The following is an 18,189-nucleotide window of genomic DNA, read 5'->3' as shown; positions in this document are numbered from 1 at the left end:
AAGCAGCAAATAGTAGGGAAGGCGAACGACCTAATTTTGGAGCTGCAAGACTTACTGGGAAGGAGGGCAGAGTGAAAAAATGAAAATATAACCCCCACCTAGCAAAAATCAAGGCTTTTGCACTTTAGAGACCTGCTTTTTCTAAGGGTGCCAAAGGTATTCTCAAAATCACCTTGGAGTAGGGTTGGCACGGGGTGGGGGGTTGGGTGGAGGAGCAGGAGAGGTGGGACAGAAGTTCTGTCTTTAAAATAATTATCTAATGAGCTTGGACAATTAGCAAGGCTGCATTGTGCCTTCCCCTCCTGGGCCTGACAGGACAGTGAGAATTTATGAAATGCCTGCTGGCAGATGAATGGGGATTGTCTCCGCCATCTGTCTTCCAAATGATCCTGTAGGTACAGCTATTATTTCAGTCAGACACTGGCAGCCAGGCCATTGTTCACAGCCTCTGTGAAGAATAGCGGCTGTCGAGGGTTTGGTAGGTGTTACGGCTTCCCACAGACCCGTTTTCAGCCTGTCTGAGACGTTAAAACATGGAGCGGACACAGGGCCTGTGACTGACCAGGAACTTTTAGTGGTCTTTTCCCCTCTCCCCAGCCACTCTACCCCGAAATATGGAATATTTCCTGTATCCCTTCCTCCCCACTCCTCCTCACTCCCCTCCCCCCATCCCCACTTCTTCTCCTCACCCTTTTCTCCTCCTTTCTCGTTTTTTTCTCTTCCTCTCACAAAACTACACAAATATCTTGGGAGAAAACTTACTGTTGCCTCCAGGAGGCCTGGAGTGAAGAGAAGGGAGTGTTGAGGGAGAGTGTGCAAAGGAGACTAGACAAAAACCTCTGCAAATTCAACCAGAGGCCAGCCCTGGAATCCTAGGTGGTATTATCCCAAGGGAGGAGGGATACAAAGAGGAATTCAAGAACACAGAAGACGAGGTGCCCCCCAAAGACATGCAACATTAAATACTGCGTTAATTGTGGCTAATAAGGTGGCTAGAAGACATGGAGTCTCATCAAAATCCCCCAAAGGTAGGCGTGAACTTGAGTGCACTAAATAGCTTCCCATAGTTTGATAAATGTGCTCATTTATCAGCATTTTAATTTTCATCCCTGTATGGACCAATTTGAGTGACATGATTCGACCCGTGCCTGGCTTGATGTGACATGTGGATTTGAAGCCCCACACATAGCTCTCACCTCCGCACTCCAGAGCACCCTCCTGGCACAGACTCAGAGTTGAGTCTATCCTTCCCACTGTCTGTCCTCCCATCTGGAGCAGGAAATGTCTTTGGAAGGATAGCACCTTGAGAATCAAGTTCAAATGTAGGATCCAATGATCACTCTTTAAGACAGGTAAATGTGGCAAGAAACCTAGAACTCACTGTCTTTTCAGTGTTGCTTATAGTCTTATAATCTCCCTCTCCAACTCTTCCTATTCTTCCTTTCCCCAACTCTCTACCCACTACCACCATCCTGCTTATTGTAATGCTTCAAAGCAAAGCAAAACAAAACAAAAATCCTTCTCAGCTGCTTCAGCTGCAGGAGGTGTCATACATTAAAATCACTTATCTCATTAGACAATGTAAATTAAGTTTCCTCACTTAACTTTGCCAGGAAGAGAATCTGAGTACTGTATGTCAAGTATTGTTGAAATGTCTGTTTTACTCACAATCAACCAAAAGTTTTTTCTAAGATTTCAGTGGCGTGATAACTTGGGTATCATTTTTAAATTATGCATTGAGATTCAAGTTCAAAGCTATTCCTAACAGGATATGGAGTGTCCAGTGGCTTCCTGTCTAGTGCTCTGTCATTAGAATGCCCATGTGGTTTATTATGAGCCAGACACTTTTGAGAATGAAAGTAGTCCCTACTTATGATTACACTTAGGATGACAGTTATAAATTTGGACTGTCCTGGAAAACCTCCTGCCTGTCATGGAAAGGCTGAATGGGAGAAGCATTCATTCATTACCTCCTCTAAATGCCTAAAGCCCTAGCTGAACTTGTCATCCATTTGGCACTTAGTATATTCTGCTTTAAATTTTTATTTCTCTTCATATGGATCTGTGCTTGAGGTTGGGGTCTGAGGTTGGCTCTCTGTGGTTTCAGAGGGAAACCCTACCCCTGCCTCCACCTTGTGGGCGATCCCTCCTGAGAGCTCACTTACCTCCCCTTGGGGTTAAGTACTATATCAGTGTCCCTTTGCTTCTGTATGAAATTGGCTTGAGCCAATATGAATTTATTATTTTATACTTGTGGAGGTCAGAAGTCCTCAGATCAAGGTGTTGGCAAGGCTGTGTTCCTTCTGGAAGCTCAGGGCACAATCTGTTTCCTTGCCTTTTCTAGCTTCTAGAGGCCATCTGCATTCTGTGTTTTGTGCCCCTTCCTCCATCTTCAAAGCCAGTGGTTTACCATCTTCCAATCGCGCGCTCTCTCTCTTTCTCTCTCTCTCTCATATCACATTGCTTTTTTTCTGATTCTAACCCACCTGCCTCTTTCTTATACGAACCCTTATGACTACATTGGGGTCACCTGGATAATCTGTCCATCTCAGAATCCTTAATCACTTCTGTAAAAATCACCTTTTACTCATAGGTTCTAGGGATTGGGACATGGACACTTTTAGGAGGCCATTTATTCAGCCTACAAGGGCCCTCTCAAACCAGACTTTAAGGTTGTTTGGTCAGACACTTTGTTACTGAAAGGTCACAGCCATCATTAATGTTCTCATAGATTCTTTCCAGTCTGTCTGAATAGAGGAACTATGTTCCTTATAAGGTATTCAGGGGAAATGAAGAACGCTGGTGTGTGGTAGGCTACAGAAGTACTATCAAGTTGATCAAAGAAAAGAAGAGAAATTCTTCCTCAGGTGGCTTAGGAATTCACCTGCTGGCACTGAGCACATACTCTCAAGGTCTCTTCTGGCTCTTGGTTTGCATACCTTGGTGTACCTACATTCATGGTCTGCATACATGCTTCTTCTAAGAAGGGTCTAAGAGGAAACCTTCAGAAAGCAGTAGAGATATCTAGAATGTGAGTTCATCATCAGCACCCTCTCCCCAGGCCTAAGCCTCCTTAGGAAGGACCAGGTCTGTTCCTCCCATTCTCTGCCCCACTCTCATTCCCAGCTCCACCTGACTTGACAGGAAGCACCAGCTGTGCTGCAGGCATCCGTATTTCAGAGTAAAAATATCTATCACACTTCCCCACCCACTACCACACACAGTTTCATTGGTCACCTGTTGATGTCACCTCTGTCTTAAGCTCTCACCCTTGCCTTCTGTTCCAGGGATGTTATGCTCTCATCCTCTTTCTTCTGCACAACCAGTTAGGTCTTTGTACAACATGTATTGGCACAGCTCACAGGTGACTGTAATTTCCTTTTTTTTTTTCTTTTGGCCGTGCCACGCAGCATGTAGGATCTTAGTTCCTTGACCATGGATTGAACCCGTGCCCCCTCCAGTGGAAGTGAGGAATCCTATCCACCAGACCACCAGGGAATTCTAGTCTGTAGTTTCAAAAGTATTTTAGATTTATTATTTGTGAAAAGGAAGACCTCAGCTTTTTCATAGCCAAACATACATACAGCCACTACCACAATAGAGTCACCATGCATTGAATGCCTACAGTATGCAAATTGCCATACATGTAGTTATCTCATTTAATGCTGACAACACCCCTATGAAATGAGTAGTAGTGAAGAAACTAAGGTGTAGCAAAGTGATTTGTTCAGTGCATATGTGTACATACCACACATGCCCACACAGACACATACACAATTCTCAGCAGAGTTTAGGTTAAAAAAAAAATCCAAAAATTAATATATAAATGGAAGCAGTAAACAATGTTAAAGAAAGAGAAAAATACTTTAGGTTGGTCTTTTTTGAGGGTAGAGGCATGGTAAAGCATTAGAGTAACATTTGTCATTCATGTATGCTATGAACTGAATGTTGTATACCCCTAAATTCATATGTTGAAGCCCAAATACCCAATGTGATAGTATTTGGGGGTGGGGTTTTGGGGTCATAATCAGCGTTAGATTAGCTCATGAGGGTGAGGTGCTCATGATAGAATTAATGCCCTTATAAAGAGAGGAAGAAACACGAGCGCTCTCTCTCTGCCATGTGAGGGAACAGTGAAGAGGCAGCCTTCTACAAGCCGGAAAGTGTCTTCACCAAGAGGCAAATCTGCCTGACACCTTGATTTTAAACTTTCCAGCCTCCAGAACTGTGAGATATGTTTAAGCCACCCAGTCTATAGTGTTTTGTAACAGCAGCCTGAGCTGACTGAGACAATGTCCTCATGTAATACATGAACACACATATGTTATTTACTAATGTGTGCTCTTAGATATGCAGACATAATTGAAATTCAGTCTCAGTTCTCTGGGAGATGGCTGTTTAGCAGTGAGAGCAAATCACATCTATAAATTAAAGCAAAATGTGCCAGAGTATCAGGAAAAGCAATGGGAGTGTATAAGAAGAGGTAGTTACGTCAGCTTGGCAAAAAAATTGGGAAATTTTGGGGAAGAAAGGATGTTGACTGAAACCCTGAATAATAGACAATATTTGTTTGTTTCTTTTTTTTAACACCTTTATTAGAGTATAATTGCTTTACAATGGTGTGTTAGTTTCTGCTTTATAACAAAGTGAGTCAGTTATACATATACATATGTCCCCATATCTCTTCCCTCTTGCATCTCCCTCCCTCCCACCCTCCCTATCCCACCCCTCTAGGTGGTCACAAAGCACCAAGCTGATCTCCCTGTGCTATGCGCTGCTTCCCACTAGCTATCTATTTTACGTTTGGTAGTGTATATATGTCCATGCCACTCTCTCACTTAGTCCCAGCTTACACTTCCCCTTCCCTATATCCTCAAGTTCATTCTCTAGTAGGTCTGCATCTTTATTCCCATCTTGCCCTAGGTTCTTCTGACCTTTTTTTTTCTTTCTTTCTTTTTTTAGATTCCACATATATGTGTTAGCATACAGTATTTGTTTTTCTCTTTCTGACTTACTTCATTCTGTATGATAGTCTCTAGGTCCATCCACCTCACTACAAATAACTCAGTTTCATTCCTTTTTATGGCTGAGTAATATTCCATTGTATATATGTGCCACATCTTCTTTATCCGTTCATCTGTTGATGGACACTTAGGTTGCTTCCATGTCCTGGCTATTGTAAATAGAGCTGCAATGAACATTGTAGTACCTGACTCTTTGAATTATGGTTTTCTCAGGGTATATGCTCAGTAGTGGGATTGCTGGATCGTATGGTAGTTCTATTTGTAATTTTTTAAGGAACCTCCATACTGTTCTCCATAGTGGCTGCATCAATTTACATTCCCACAAACAGTGCAGGAGGGTTCCCTTTCCTCCACACCCTCTCCAGCATTTATTGTTTGTAGATTTTTTTTTTTTTTTTTTTGGCGGTACGCGGGCCGCTCACTGTTGTGGCGTCTTCCGTTGCGGAGCACAGTCTCCAGACACGCAGGCTCAGTGGCCATGGCTTACGGGCCCAGCCACTCCGCGGCATGTGGGATCTTCCCGGACTGGGGCATGAACCCGTGTTCCCTGCATCGGTAGGTGGACTCTCAACCACTGCGCCACCAGGGAAGCCCTATTTGTAGAATTTTTGGATTATGGCCATTCTGACTGGTGTGAGATGATATCTCATTATAGTTTTGATTTGCATTTCTCTAACGATTAATGATGTTGAGCATTCTTTCATGTGTTTGTTGGCAATCTGTATCTCTTCTTTGGAGAAATGTCTATTTAGGCCTTCTGCCCATTTTTGGATTGAGTTGTTTGTTTTTTTGTTATTGAGCTGCGTGAGTTGCTTGTATGTTTTGGAGATTAATCCTTTGTCAGTTGCTTCATTTGCAAATATTTTCTCCCATTCTGAGGGTTGTCTTTTTGTCTTGTTTATGGTTTCCTTTGCTGTGCAAAAGCTTTTAAGTTTCATTAGGTCCCATTTGTTTTCTATTTCCATTTTCTAGGAGGTGGGTCAAAAAGGATCTTGCTGTGATTTATGTCATAGAGTGTTTTGCCTGTGTTTTCCTCTAAGAGTTTGATGGTGTCTGGCCTTACATTTAGGTCTTTAATCCATTTTGAGTTTATTTTTGTGTATGGTGTTAGGGAGTCTTCTAATTTCATTCTTTTACATGTAGCTGTCCAGTTTTCCCAGCACCACTTATTGAAGAGGCTGTCTTTTCTCCACTGTATATTCTTGCCTCCTTTATCAAAGATAAGGTGATCATATGTGCGTGGGTTTATCTCGGGGCTTTCTATCCTGTTCCATTGATCTATATTTCTGTTTTTGTGCTAGTACCACACTGTCTTGATGACTGTAGCTTTGTAGTATAGTCTGAAGTCAGGGAGCCTGATTCTTCCAGTTCCGTTTTTCTTTCTCAAGATTGCTTTGGCTATTCAGGGTCTTTTGTGTTTCCATACAAATTGTGAAATTTTTTGGTCTAGTTCTGTGAAAATTTCCAGTGGTAGTTTGATAGGAATTGCATTGAACCTGTAGATAGCTTTGGGTAGTGGAGTCATTTTCATAATGTTGATTCTTCCATTCCAAGAACATGGTATATCTCTCCATCTATTTGTATCATCTTTAATTTCTTTCATCAGTGTCTTATAATTTTCTGCATTCAGGTCTTTTGTCTCCTTAGGTAGGTTTATTCCTAGATATTTTATTCTTTTTGTTGCAGTGGTAAATGGGAGTGTTTTCTTAATTTCACTTTCAGATTTTTCATCATTAGTGTATAGGAATGCCAGAGATTTCTGTGCATGAATTTTGTATCCTGCTACTTTACCAGATTCATTGATTAGCTCTAGTAGTTTTCTGGTAGCATCTTTAGGATTCTCTATGTATAGTAGTATCATGTCATCTGCAAACAGTGACAGCTTTACTTCTTCTTTAACAATTTGTATTCCTTTTATTTCCTTTTCTTCTCTGATTGCTGTGGCTAAAACTTCCAAAACTATGTTGAATAATAGTGGTGAGGGTGGACATCCTTGTCTTGTTCCTGATCTTAGTGGAAATGATTTCAGTTTTTCACCATTGAGGATGATGTTGGCTGTGGGTTTGTCATATATGGCCTTTATTATGTTGAGGAAAGTTCCCTCTGTGCCTACTTTCTGGAGGGTTTTTATCATAAATGGCTGTTGAATTTTGTCAAAAGCTTTCTCTGCCTCTCTTGAGATGATCATATGGTTTTTCTCCTTCAATTTGTTAATATGGTTTATCACGATTGATTTGCATATATTGAAGAATCCTTGCATTCCTGGGATAAACCCCACTTGATCATGGTGCATGATCCTTTTAATGTGCTGTTGGATTCTGTTTGCTAGTATTTTGTGGAGGATTTTTGCATCTGTGTTCATCAGTGATACTGGTCTGTAGTTTTCTTTCTTTGTGACATCTTTGTCTGGTGTTGGTATCAGGGTGATGGTGGCCTCATAGAATGAGTTTGGGAGTGTTCCTCCCTCTGCTATATTTTGGAAGAGTTTGAGAAGGATAGGTGTTAGCTCTTCTCTAAATGTTTGATAGAATTCGCCTGTGAAGCCTTCTGGTCCTGGGCTTTTGCATGTTGGAAGATTTTTAATCACAGTTTCAATTTCAGTGCTTGTGATTGGTCTGTTCATATTTTCTATTTCTTCCTGGTTCAGACTCGGAAGGTTGTGCATTTCTAAGAATTTGTCCATTTCTTCCAGGTTGTCCATTTTATTGGCATAGAGTTGCTTGTAGTAATCTCTCATGATCTTTTGTATTTCTGTAGTGTCAGTTGTTACTTCTCCTTTTTCATTTCTAATTCTATTGATTTGAGTGTTCTCCCTTTTTTTCTTGATTAAGTCTGGCTAATGGTTTATCAATTTTGTTTATCTTCTCAAAGAACCAGCTTTTAGTTTTATTATTTCCTTCTTTTTTTTTTCATTTATTTCTGATCTGATCTTTGTGATTTCTTTCCTCTGCTAACTTTGGCGTTTTTTTGTTCTTCTTTATCTAATTGGTTTAGGTGGAAGGTTAGGTTGTTTATTTGAGATGTTTGTTGTTTCTTAAGGTAGGCTGTATAGCTATAAACTTCCCTCTTAGAACTGCTTTTGCTGCATCCCATAGGTTTTGGGTCGTTGTGTTTTCATTAATAGACAATATTTGAATGGGGATGGCATCCTGGGCCAGCACACATTGTGACCAAAGCCCAGGAGGTGAGAGAACCGGCCTCCTGTAGTAGAATTAGGATTGCACTATCATATGTGAAAGTGAGGAGTAGGTTGGGCAGGTGGCTGGGGTTAGGTCCCCTAGAACCTTGCATGTGAGACTGAGGAATTCAAGTTTAGTTTTGCAGGTAATGAGGATGTTCTAAATGTTTTTGAGCAGAAAAGTGACATAAATGAGGGCTCCCAAAATGGTAGCCGTAGCCCATGAGCCAGATATTACCTACTGATGTGTTTTGCTTGGCTCAAATGAGATGGTTCACATAAAAATGTCTACTCTGGTTTCTCTTTTAAAAAGTTGGAGGATATAGCAGGACTCGCCTGCTTCCCATATAGCCACAGTGACTGAAACTGAGGACCAGCATGCCCTTTTAGGGCATACACTCACCACGTTCAGTTAGCCACAGTCCACACCACTTTTTACTTCCTTCTACAAATCTATTTCATTCCATTTTATTCCGTTTGTCCTCTGTTGGCGTAAGAATATGTGAGCTCTGATGTAACTGATCAGTTTCTGAAGATGAATCTGACAGTACTTTCAGGCAGGTTTGGATTGGGGAGGCAGGGAAATGCTACTGCAACCCCCAATCTCTGGTGCAGCCCTCAGTTCATTTTGGGTTGTATTCAATTTGTGTGTTTGCCTTTCCCACTGGAGTAAAAAGTAGAACTCTTTGAGACTGAGTATGAATTACCTTATTATGAAAAACACATTGTATACAGCAGACTATTGATAAATGTTGACCAATTGGAGTAGTTCAGGTCAACATTAGTGAGGGTCAGAGCTAGGTTAGAGACAGAGATGGAAAAAGTCATGCAGGAAAGGTGGTGCATAAGAAATATGATTGCCAGATTTCCACTAACTGAAGCGATCGTAGTAATAAAAAATATTAACTCTCTTAATGGTTTTACAACAAAATTTTATCCCCATGAGATGAGCACTTTTATTATTCCTAGTTTATGACTGAGAAAATGGAAGGGAAAGGGAAGGAAAATCAAGGAGAGCAAGTTTTTCAGCCTAAGTAGGATGTTAAGAGAAGGAAGACAGGCTTGTGAGGAGACAAGATGAATTCAGATTTGGACCTTTTGAGCTATGTGGAAATTTCCAGCAGGAAGCCAGAAATTCAGTTCTGGAGTTCAGGAGAAAGGTCAAGGCTAGAGTAGTAGAATTGCCTACAAGTAAAAAGAATTAGCTTGTGGAATGAATTCATTGACTTGGAAAAAGGTGTGTAAAAAGAGGAGAGAAGAAGTACAGAATTTTTGGAAAAGTATGCCATTGGGGGTGGGAAGAAGGCAAGTCAGAAAGCTAGAAAGTGGATGACTTCAGTGCGACTGCAGAGAGCTGGTCATCGAGTTTTGGACTGGGTTGTCCCTGAGAGAGCAGTGCCAGCAGGATGATGGGGAAAGAAACCAGACTTTTAAGGCCTAGTGAGTCGAGACCATTCATTCACGAAATCTGTTGTGCAGGAGTCGCGAGAAGGTGGTATCTTAATGGGTAGCAAGGGCAAGAAAAAGTTTTGAACAGATTTCACGATAGAGGAGGCAAACATTTGTCCTTTAAGAGAAAGGAAAAGTGGGGCTTCCCTGGTGGCGCAGTGGTTGAGAGTCCGCCTGCCGATGCAGGGGACACAGGTTCGTGCCCCGGTCTGGGAAGATCCCACATGCCACGGAGCGGCTGGGCCCGTGGCCCATGGCCGCTGACCCTGCATGTCCGGAGCCTGTGCTCCGCAACAGGAGAGGCCACAACAGTGAGAGGCCCGCGTACTGCAAAAAAAAAAAAAAAAAAAAAAGGGAGAGAGAAGGAAAAGTGAAGGAGGAAAGACTAGAGATATAAGAAAATGAGGTTATTGTTGATGGAGTAGGTCTTTGAAGAAGCAGAAGGAAGTGGGAATCAAGGGCTCCAGAAGAGGGGTACTCATTAAATAGGTACAGGAGTACTAAAGTTGGGAGTGCAGGAGATGCAACAGAACTTAGATAAGGAGGTGGGAGGAGTGAAATTATTTTCAATAGGATAGTCTTGATCTTAGCAAAGTAGGAAATTAGATCATTTGCCAGAAGTAAGGGATTTGCCAAAAGAGACTTGGGGAGAATGATTACAGGCTGGAACAGATGCTGTGCCCAGTTGCCTGAGAATCTACTGAGATGTTATATCAGGCAGGAAAAATAAACCATGCCAGTTATTGGAACAGGCAGAATTTAACATCAGTAATCACTAATTAGTTAAAAGCGGTTAATTGCTCAGGGGTCCAAAAGCAGCAGGTGCAATGTTCAGAGTCCAGCTCCAGCATCACAGAGTAGAGCAAAAAAGTGTGGATTTGGAACTGAGAGACAGTTAACTGACAACTGGTGTAGAAGAATAAGAGGGTTGCCCAATACCACAGTTAATGCTTAGAAAAGCATTATTCCTAAAGAATAGGAAAGTACTAGAGTCAAGGAGAATGCATTGCCGCAGAAGGTGAATGGGAGCAGTGGAGTACCTGACTACACCCAATATAAAACAGGAACACAAAAACAGAATGTATTTATTTTATTTGTTTTGGGGAATTAACTCACCCCCGATAACTGCTTTCCGTCTTCCAGAGTTGGAGAAACTTACTGTAATTCAGCTGCTTTAATGAGGGTGAGCTAAGAAACAGCGATCTGACTGTGGATACAGTGTGGGTGGTCGAGAAAAGCTGGTGGCTGAAGACCAGCAGAGCACGAGCCTGGAGGTGTGGCTGAGTTAGGGGGGCAGGTTCAAGTGATGAGAATCTTGATAAATGTTAACAATTTGCCTTCGGAAATGTGGTCTTGTTCAATAGTATTTGATTACCAAGTGTCATCTAACTATGAGTGAGGCTAATATCTTTTCATGTGTTTAGCTATTTGGATTTTTTTTTTTTTTCCTGTGAACTCCTACTGGTCCTGCATGGGGGCTTTAAGTGGAGGACAGGTTCATTTATGTAATAAGAGTGTCCTAAGTGCCTGGTAAATCCAAGGTCCTGATGCAACCTGGTGAACTAAATAGACATGGTTCCTGACCTCTCTGAGCTGGATGTGGGCGAGACAGTAAAGAAGAAAACAAACGTATAAATACACGTCTCCATCAGGTCTATGAAAGGAAAGAAGGGATACTGTGAGAGGAAAAGGCAAGGGATCTCCTTTAGATGTGGTGGTCAGGGAAGGTCTTTCTGAGGAGACATTTAAGTGTAGATTTGACAGATGAGAAATGAAGGGCCACGAGGAGAGTTGGGGAAAGAAGTACTCTTGGCATCAGAGACAGCATGTGAAGATTTTCAGGTGCAAAAGAACCTTACATTTTTGGAGAAGTGAAAGATGGCCAGGCCAGTGAAAGTGAAAGTACAGTGAGTAATGAGGTGGGATTTATTTCCTGTCGTGACTGAACTCAGGGGGATCGAACTCTTGAAGGCTTAAGCAGACCTGAGCACTATATTCAAGGCTTGCTTTCCTTAGATACAAAGCCTACAATGAAATTTTAGGCCAGTGTCTTGTGTGGGTTTACTTGTGGAATTATGGCTCAGAAGCTGACATCTGCCCACAGGCAAGGCTACTCTTGGACCATTCGTCACAGAGAAGGATGGGTTTGAATGGCTTCCGAACGAAGAGTCAGTCCTTTTCCCTAATTGCCCCTTCCTGTCACTCACACTTTTGTAAGGATGGTATTTGGTAGAGTTAACTGCTATCCCCCCAGTGGCAACATCAGCCTCCTTTTGCCTCTCATCCACACTCGTTTCACCTTGGGGAGGAGAAACTGAGTAGGCGGAAAACTAAACAGGGGCCCTAAGGAAGCCCAGGGAAGGGGGATCGACTGCGGTTTGCATTCCCGTTCTCCATGTGGGATCCTCAAGCTCTCTTATCTAACATAGCTGGTGAGTGGCGTGTGCCCGAGGACAGCCGCGTGTGCGCGCGCGCGCGTGTGTGTGTGTGTGTGAGGCGGGGGGGAACTCACCCACCACGGAGAAGGTGGAGCCCAGAGGAACAGAAGCATGAGTAGGTGGCTGAGACCTGCTTGGCATTAGGCCTGGGAGGAGACAGTTATGTCCACTTCTAGCCCTTTATCCTGCTTTTTCTAAAGGGAAAATGAGGCCAGGTGAAACACGCCAAAGGGGAGAACAGAGCTGATGGCCCCGGTCTTCCCTAGTTGGGGTAATAATGCTGTTCCCAGTGAGCGGAGCTGAAGAGTGTCTAGTCTTTCCTGTGTCTGAAAGAACATCCTCAGGTCGCATCCTTTAATCAGTATCCTGTCTCTCTGGAGTAACTGTCATTGCATTCACATTTACTCAGTGAATTCCTAAGACTTTGGCCATTTCTGTGGCCCTCTTCATGTCAATCTTACCTTAGGACACCCAGACACAGTAAGGACATGGACGTGCCTCCATCTAGCCCCTGGTCCTGAGGAGTATGTCCATCCTCTCTGACTGGTTCCTGAAATTTTTTGTTTTCAATCAGTCTTCCCACGTGGGTGGAGAGCACTTTCTATACTAGGATGTCAGAACTCTCGAGGGTTACCTGTGGTCCTGGGGTGAGCTGCATCCAGGAGACTTGCCCAGGAGTTCTTTCCCTGAGTCCCTGGAATGCTCTGAATCTTTTCCCTTGGGGTTGCCTCTAAGTCCAGTTGTCCCCTTCCCTGAGCAGTTTGGGACTGTCTCTTACTCCTGCCTTTGTTCTGCTTCCCAGATGGCAAGTAGCCTCCAGCTGTCTGTGGGAATTTTTTTTCCTTGAGAGAGAGGGAAGAGAAGGGTAGTGATACCATCTAGTACTACAACGATGGACCTGTAGAGGAAAGGGGGGTGGTGTATAAAGGAATCCCTTAGGCACTGGGTGGGAACAGTTGAAGATCAAGGTTTTAGTGTGTAACCCACACTTCTTTAGCACTTTGTACTTCCCAGAGCTCTTTCACATCCCACACATCTTAATTTACTCACTGGGACTCTGAGGCAGGCAGGGTGTAGATTATTTTCCTTTGAAAGGTGAAAAACCACACAAAAAAATTATGTAATTTGCCTGAGAACAAAAAGCTAATGACAAAGCCAGGAGGTTCTCAGCTAGAAAGGATTTTTATAAAGAAACTTGCATGGCTTGCAATTTGTTAAAAAATAATGCATAGTGTAATTTTTAGAAAAGTAGAGTTTGGGATTTGGGGTGGGGCAGATCCATTGTTATAACTAGCCTGATCCTTCTTGCCTGGATGATCCTTTACAAATGACTTATTTCCCAAATCAAGTTGGGTTTGCTTGGACATCATAAATAGTAGCACCATGACAACCGTGGGAAAACAGTATGCTGCCATCATAGTCTTTCTGGGGCCTTCTTTCCTTCTTTTAGCTGAATGTCTAAAGAAGTTTCCAGAAAAGAAATGCTCTACATATGTAGGCCAACCTTGAACTTCTTTTTAAAGAGGAGTATGAATTGCTGCCCAAAGGGCGTATCAGATAATCTCCTAGACCATAAGACCACTCATTTCCATTCCTGTAGTTGATGCCACAGACACTAGAGACAAATTCTCTCAGTCCTCTTTCTTGTGAATTTAGTCTTTTGGGAAATTTCCTCCAGAAAATGGCTACCCCTGGGCGCCTTTAGACCAGAGCCTCTCCTTTATCCCAGGGCTGGAATATATGAAATGTCAAGGGAATCTATGTCCATAGATCATAAAAATGGCCAAAGAGGCCTGGAATGTCTGCCCATGTGCCCTGTACCAACGTGGATTTAAGAAAAACACGTCCATTCTTCTAGCCAGCAGTATGGTCTGGCAGGCATCGTCAGCCTGCAAGGTTTACTACTTTATTTTGGATCCATCACAGAGAATAGCCCAGAGCTGAGCTGACGTACATGAAGCCTTATGTGCCAGGCACGGGGCTAAAGGCTTTACATTCATTATTTCATTTAATCGTTATGATAACCTGTAAAGTACATAGCCACTCCCATTTTAAAGCTAAGAAAACAGGCACAGAGAGAGTCAATAACTTGCCCAAGACCACCCACCAGGTGAGACTGGAGCTGGAACTCAAAGCAGGGCAGGACCACAGGGCAATGCTGCCTCCAGTAAACCACCACAAGGCGGCGTCCTGCCCATGTCCACTCCAGTTAAAGGTGTGTTTTATTTTTAGTCGCCCGGGGGGTGTGGGGTGGGACAGTTTACACATTGTTCATTCCCACAGTTTCTGTCCGAATGCCGAGGCTATTTCAGTATGGGAAAGTTTCAGACCAATGAACATGCGTCCACCAGTATCGGTCACTGTAATTCCAGGTGTAAAAAAAGCAAAACTCCTTGAAGGAAGCCACTGTACTGTGAATAAAAAAGTACGTGTGATCGTAGGAACCAGATTTTCCTTCCTGGGGCAGTAAAAGAAAGGATTGGTTTTACGAAAAACTAACAAAAAGCTTCAGGTTTCAATCACCAAGTATGTAGTATTATAATTAAACAGAGCACTTGGTGCACATGGTCAGAGCATATAAGAGGAGTTTTCTTCAGAAGCCGTGAATCATCCAAGCCATGTTTTAGCTCTCAGGGTAAAGCTGAGAATTCATGAGCTCATTTCCCTTCTTTCCATGTCATCTGACAAATAATCAGAGTGGTAAAGCAATTGGGATACAGTGTCACAGGACGAAGGCTCCTATTCAATGTTGATAAGTGAAACCTGGGACTTGTCGGAACCGCGATTCCTGTCCAGCCTCTGACACATCTAGGTATGAGTGTGTGATGGGGCCAGACCCCACTGAAACAGGCGTCCTTGAACGGGTTGAGCACTTAAAGACAGGAAAAGAATGTATGTTCTATAGGAACAGCACTCTATCTGAGAGAACCAGTAGCATTTAAAATGCCTAATAGACAAACCGTGAGCTCAGTGACAGTGCACCTCAGTGGTCATTTTAGAATCCCTTAGGTCTGTCCACTGGTTCCTGTGGGACTGAGGGAAACAAGGTGGCTTTGCCCAACCAGCCTACATCCTGCAGTGCCCAGTGGGACAGGCCACTGAAGCAGCCCCCCAAAGACCTGCTATGCCCAGGACCGTGACTCATCTGCAGAAAGAAGAAAATGTGGCAGAAAACTTCAGGGGTGGGAGGGGGTTGGGAAGTGAAAATCCGCCTCAGGAAATCCTGAGGCTCCAGATGAGGCTCAAGGGAGAAAATATAATGGGGGTCAAGGCAGAAGGTTACACTATAGCAGTAATCCAGCTTAAAGGCACATTATGTTAATTTCCTTGACGGCTTTAATTTGCTGGTTTAAATCTAGTGAGCATCTGGAGAAGCCAGGTGCCCCACTGCTCAGGCCTGCTGGAGCCATTTTATTTTCTTTGCAAAAGACAAGATGACTAGGGGCAACAGGAAGGCAAATTTGGGAATAAAATGTGTACATTTTCCAAAACCTCCCCAGATAACTGTGACACAGAGCTTGGATGGAGAAACTGCCCTAAGCCACTATAAACCAGCGCTGTAATACAGGTAACATCTTGGGTAGGAGGGGTTAGCGTAAAGCAGAATTTAAGAAATGTCGGGAAGCAAGGCGAAGAGCGTGGAGGGGAGAACGGGGAGAGGGGGTGATGTATAAGTAGAGATCAGTTTTGCATCAGACTGGCTCGGGCTCTACAAAATCATTTTATGTATATGTGCTTCCTGGATTTTCAAAAAGCAAACCAAAAGGAAATCCATCTTTTGTATCATCTTGTTGAAAGACAGCCATTAGCACAGTCACGTTTACTGAAATAAAGTAAGACTTGCCTTGTGGGTGGGATGTGTTTTTCTTCCATGTCTCAGTCTTTGTATCTCTCATGCTCTGATCATGGCCCACCTGAGGCACTTTCAAATTTCACTGACCCCTGGAACTATTGTCTCCTGCCAGTCTATGTCCAGATAGGCAATAAGGGGTCACTAAGAGACTTCAGGTGAATCTAGGAGTGCGGCTCAGCTCTTTTTAAAACTTTAATTGGAGCATAGTTGATTCACAATGTGTTGTTAGTTTCAGGTGTACAGCAAAGTGATTCAGTTATACATATACATATATTCATTCTTTTTCAGGTTCTTTTCTCATATAGGTTATCACAGAATACTGAGTGTAGTTCCCCGTGCTATACAGTAGGTCCTTGTTGGTTATCTATCTTATGCATAGTAGTGTATGTTCATCCCAAACTCCTGATTTATCCCTCCCCCACCCCCATGCTTTCCCTTTGGTAATCATAAGTTTGCTTTCAATATCTGTGAGTCTGTTTCTGTCTTGTAAATAAGTTCATTTGTATCATTTTTTAAAATTAGATTCCACATATTATATCGTGAATATTTGTCTGTCTGACTTAGTATGATCATCTCTAGGTCCATCCATGTTGCTGCAAATGGCAGTATTTCATTCCTTTTTATGGCTGAGTAATATTCCATTGTGTGTATATATATATATATATATATATATATATATATATATATATATATATATACCGTATCTTCTTTATCCATTCCTCTGTCTATGGATATTTAGGTTGCTTCCATGTCTTGGCTACTGTAAATAGTGGTGTGATGAACATTAGGGTGCATGTATCTTTTCTAATGTCAGCTGTGTGTATGCATATGTGGATGTGCATACATATGTCCAGCTACCACCCAGGTTTGCCTACGCCAGGGAAAGGAGGGACACAGGATGGCTATCATCAGGGAATGATATGGAAACATTTGCACTTGTTTGAAATTTATTTCTGGTATTTTTATCCTCCCTCTTCTATCTCACTCAGTCTGCTTGTTTAGGCAGATGATGACTGATAAGTCAATACAGTTGACTTTTGAACAATGAAAGGGTCAGGGGTGCCACCCCGCCACCCCCCCAAATAATAAGAAATCCGCCTATAACTTTACTGTTGGTCCTCCATATGTGTGGTTGGTTGAATCTGGATTCAACCAGCTATGGATTTCATAGTACTGTAGTATGCATCTGTTGAGAAGAACCCCACATACATGTGAACCTAGGCAGTTCAAACCCCGTTATTCAAGGGACAACTATAGTTTTTCTAAGCATGTTCTCGTTGACAGCAAGAAGGAAAGGCATTACTGATTTAAAAAAATATACATTTGTATTAATTCTCCCGTAAAATCTGAGAGCTGGTTGTGGTATAATTGCTAACAAAAATTGTACTAAAAGAAAAGGTCATCTTTGCAAGTCAGTGGGTTTATAATTAGTTCACAAGGGTGCCTTTAAATACCTAATTAACTAAAGGCCAAGTCCTCATCTAGGCAAACCATCTCTCTATCCTTTTTTCTCTGGAGAGTGGAGGTGGTAGGTAGCCTTTCCCTTCCACCTGCAGTCCTCCCAGGAAATATTTCAAAGTCTGCCTGCTTCACTGTGTCTATGCCAACCTACAGAGGGCTGTTTTGCTACAGTGATCACCAAAGCCACTTCCCTTGAAAGCAAATGGCGATGGAATAAGTTGCATTTGCTTTCCCATAAAAATAAATTGACATAATTTGATCGAGTCTTCTTTCCAATTTAAAAGGACATGAAAAGAGTCTGCTGAATGAGGGCACATGCGGTAATATGTACCTGAGTTGAGCACATCACTAATATCAGCAGAAAGGTAACTACTAGTCAGCGTAACTGCTTTGCTCATGAGAAGAAAATAAAAAAACTTAACTCTTGCTGGATAGAAGCTCATTGTCTAAATTAAGGTTAGTTAGCTCTTTAGTCTTTTTTACATTTCAAGTCCTCCCATTATTAGAATGTCCATGAAGAAATGTTATCAGAATGCTAATCCCAATTCTTAGGTCTCCTGGAGGCACACAGGGTCTTCCCATTAGCAACAAAAGTGTGACGTTGCCTACCTATCTGGTAGTGTTTGAGAGATTTCCCAAATAACTGAGAGAAACGAACTTTCATCACAGAGTTCAAATATTTAATGACAAAATTAGAGTTTGCTGTATTAGTGAATCACAGAGCAGGTGTTACTTGTCTCTGAAAGGAACAAAAATGATATTTGACATCTCAGGGAACTTCTGAAG

Source organism: Phocoena phocoena, chromosome 2 (assembly GCF_963924675.1).
Source record: "Phocoena phocoena chromosome 2, mPhoPho1.1, whole genome shotgun sequence".
Classification (NCBI taxonomy): domain Eukaryota; kingdom Metazoa; phylum Chordata; class Mammalia; order Artiodactyla; family Phocoenidae; genus Phocoena; species Phocoena phocoena.
The sequence above is the reverse complement of the archived record's forward strand: the minus strand, read 5'-3'. Positions refer to the sequence as shown.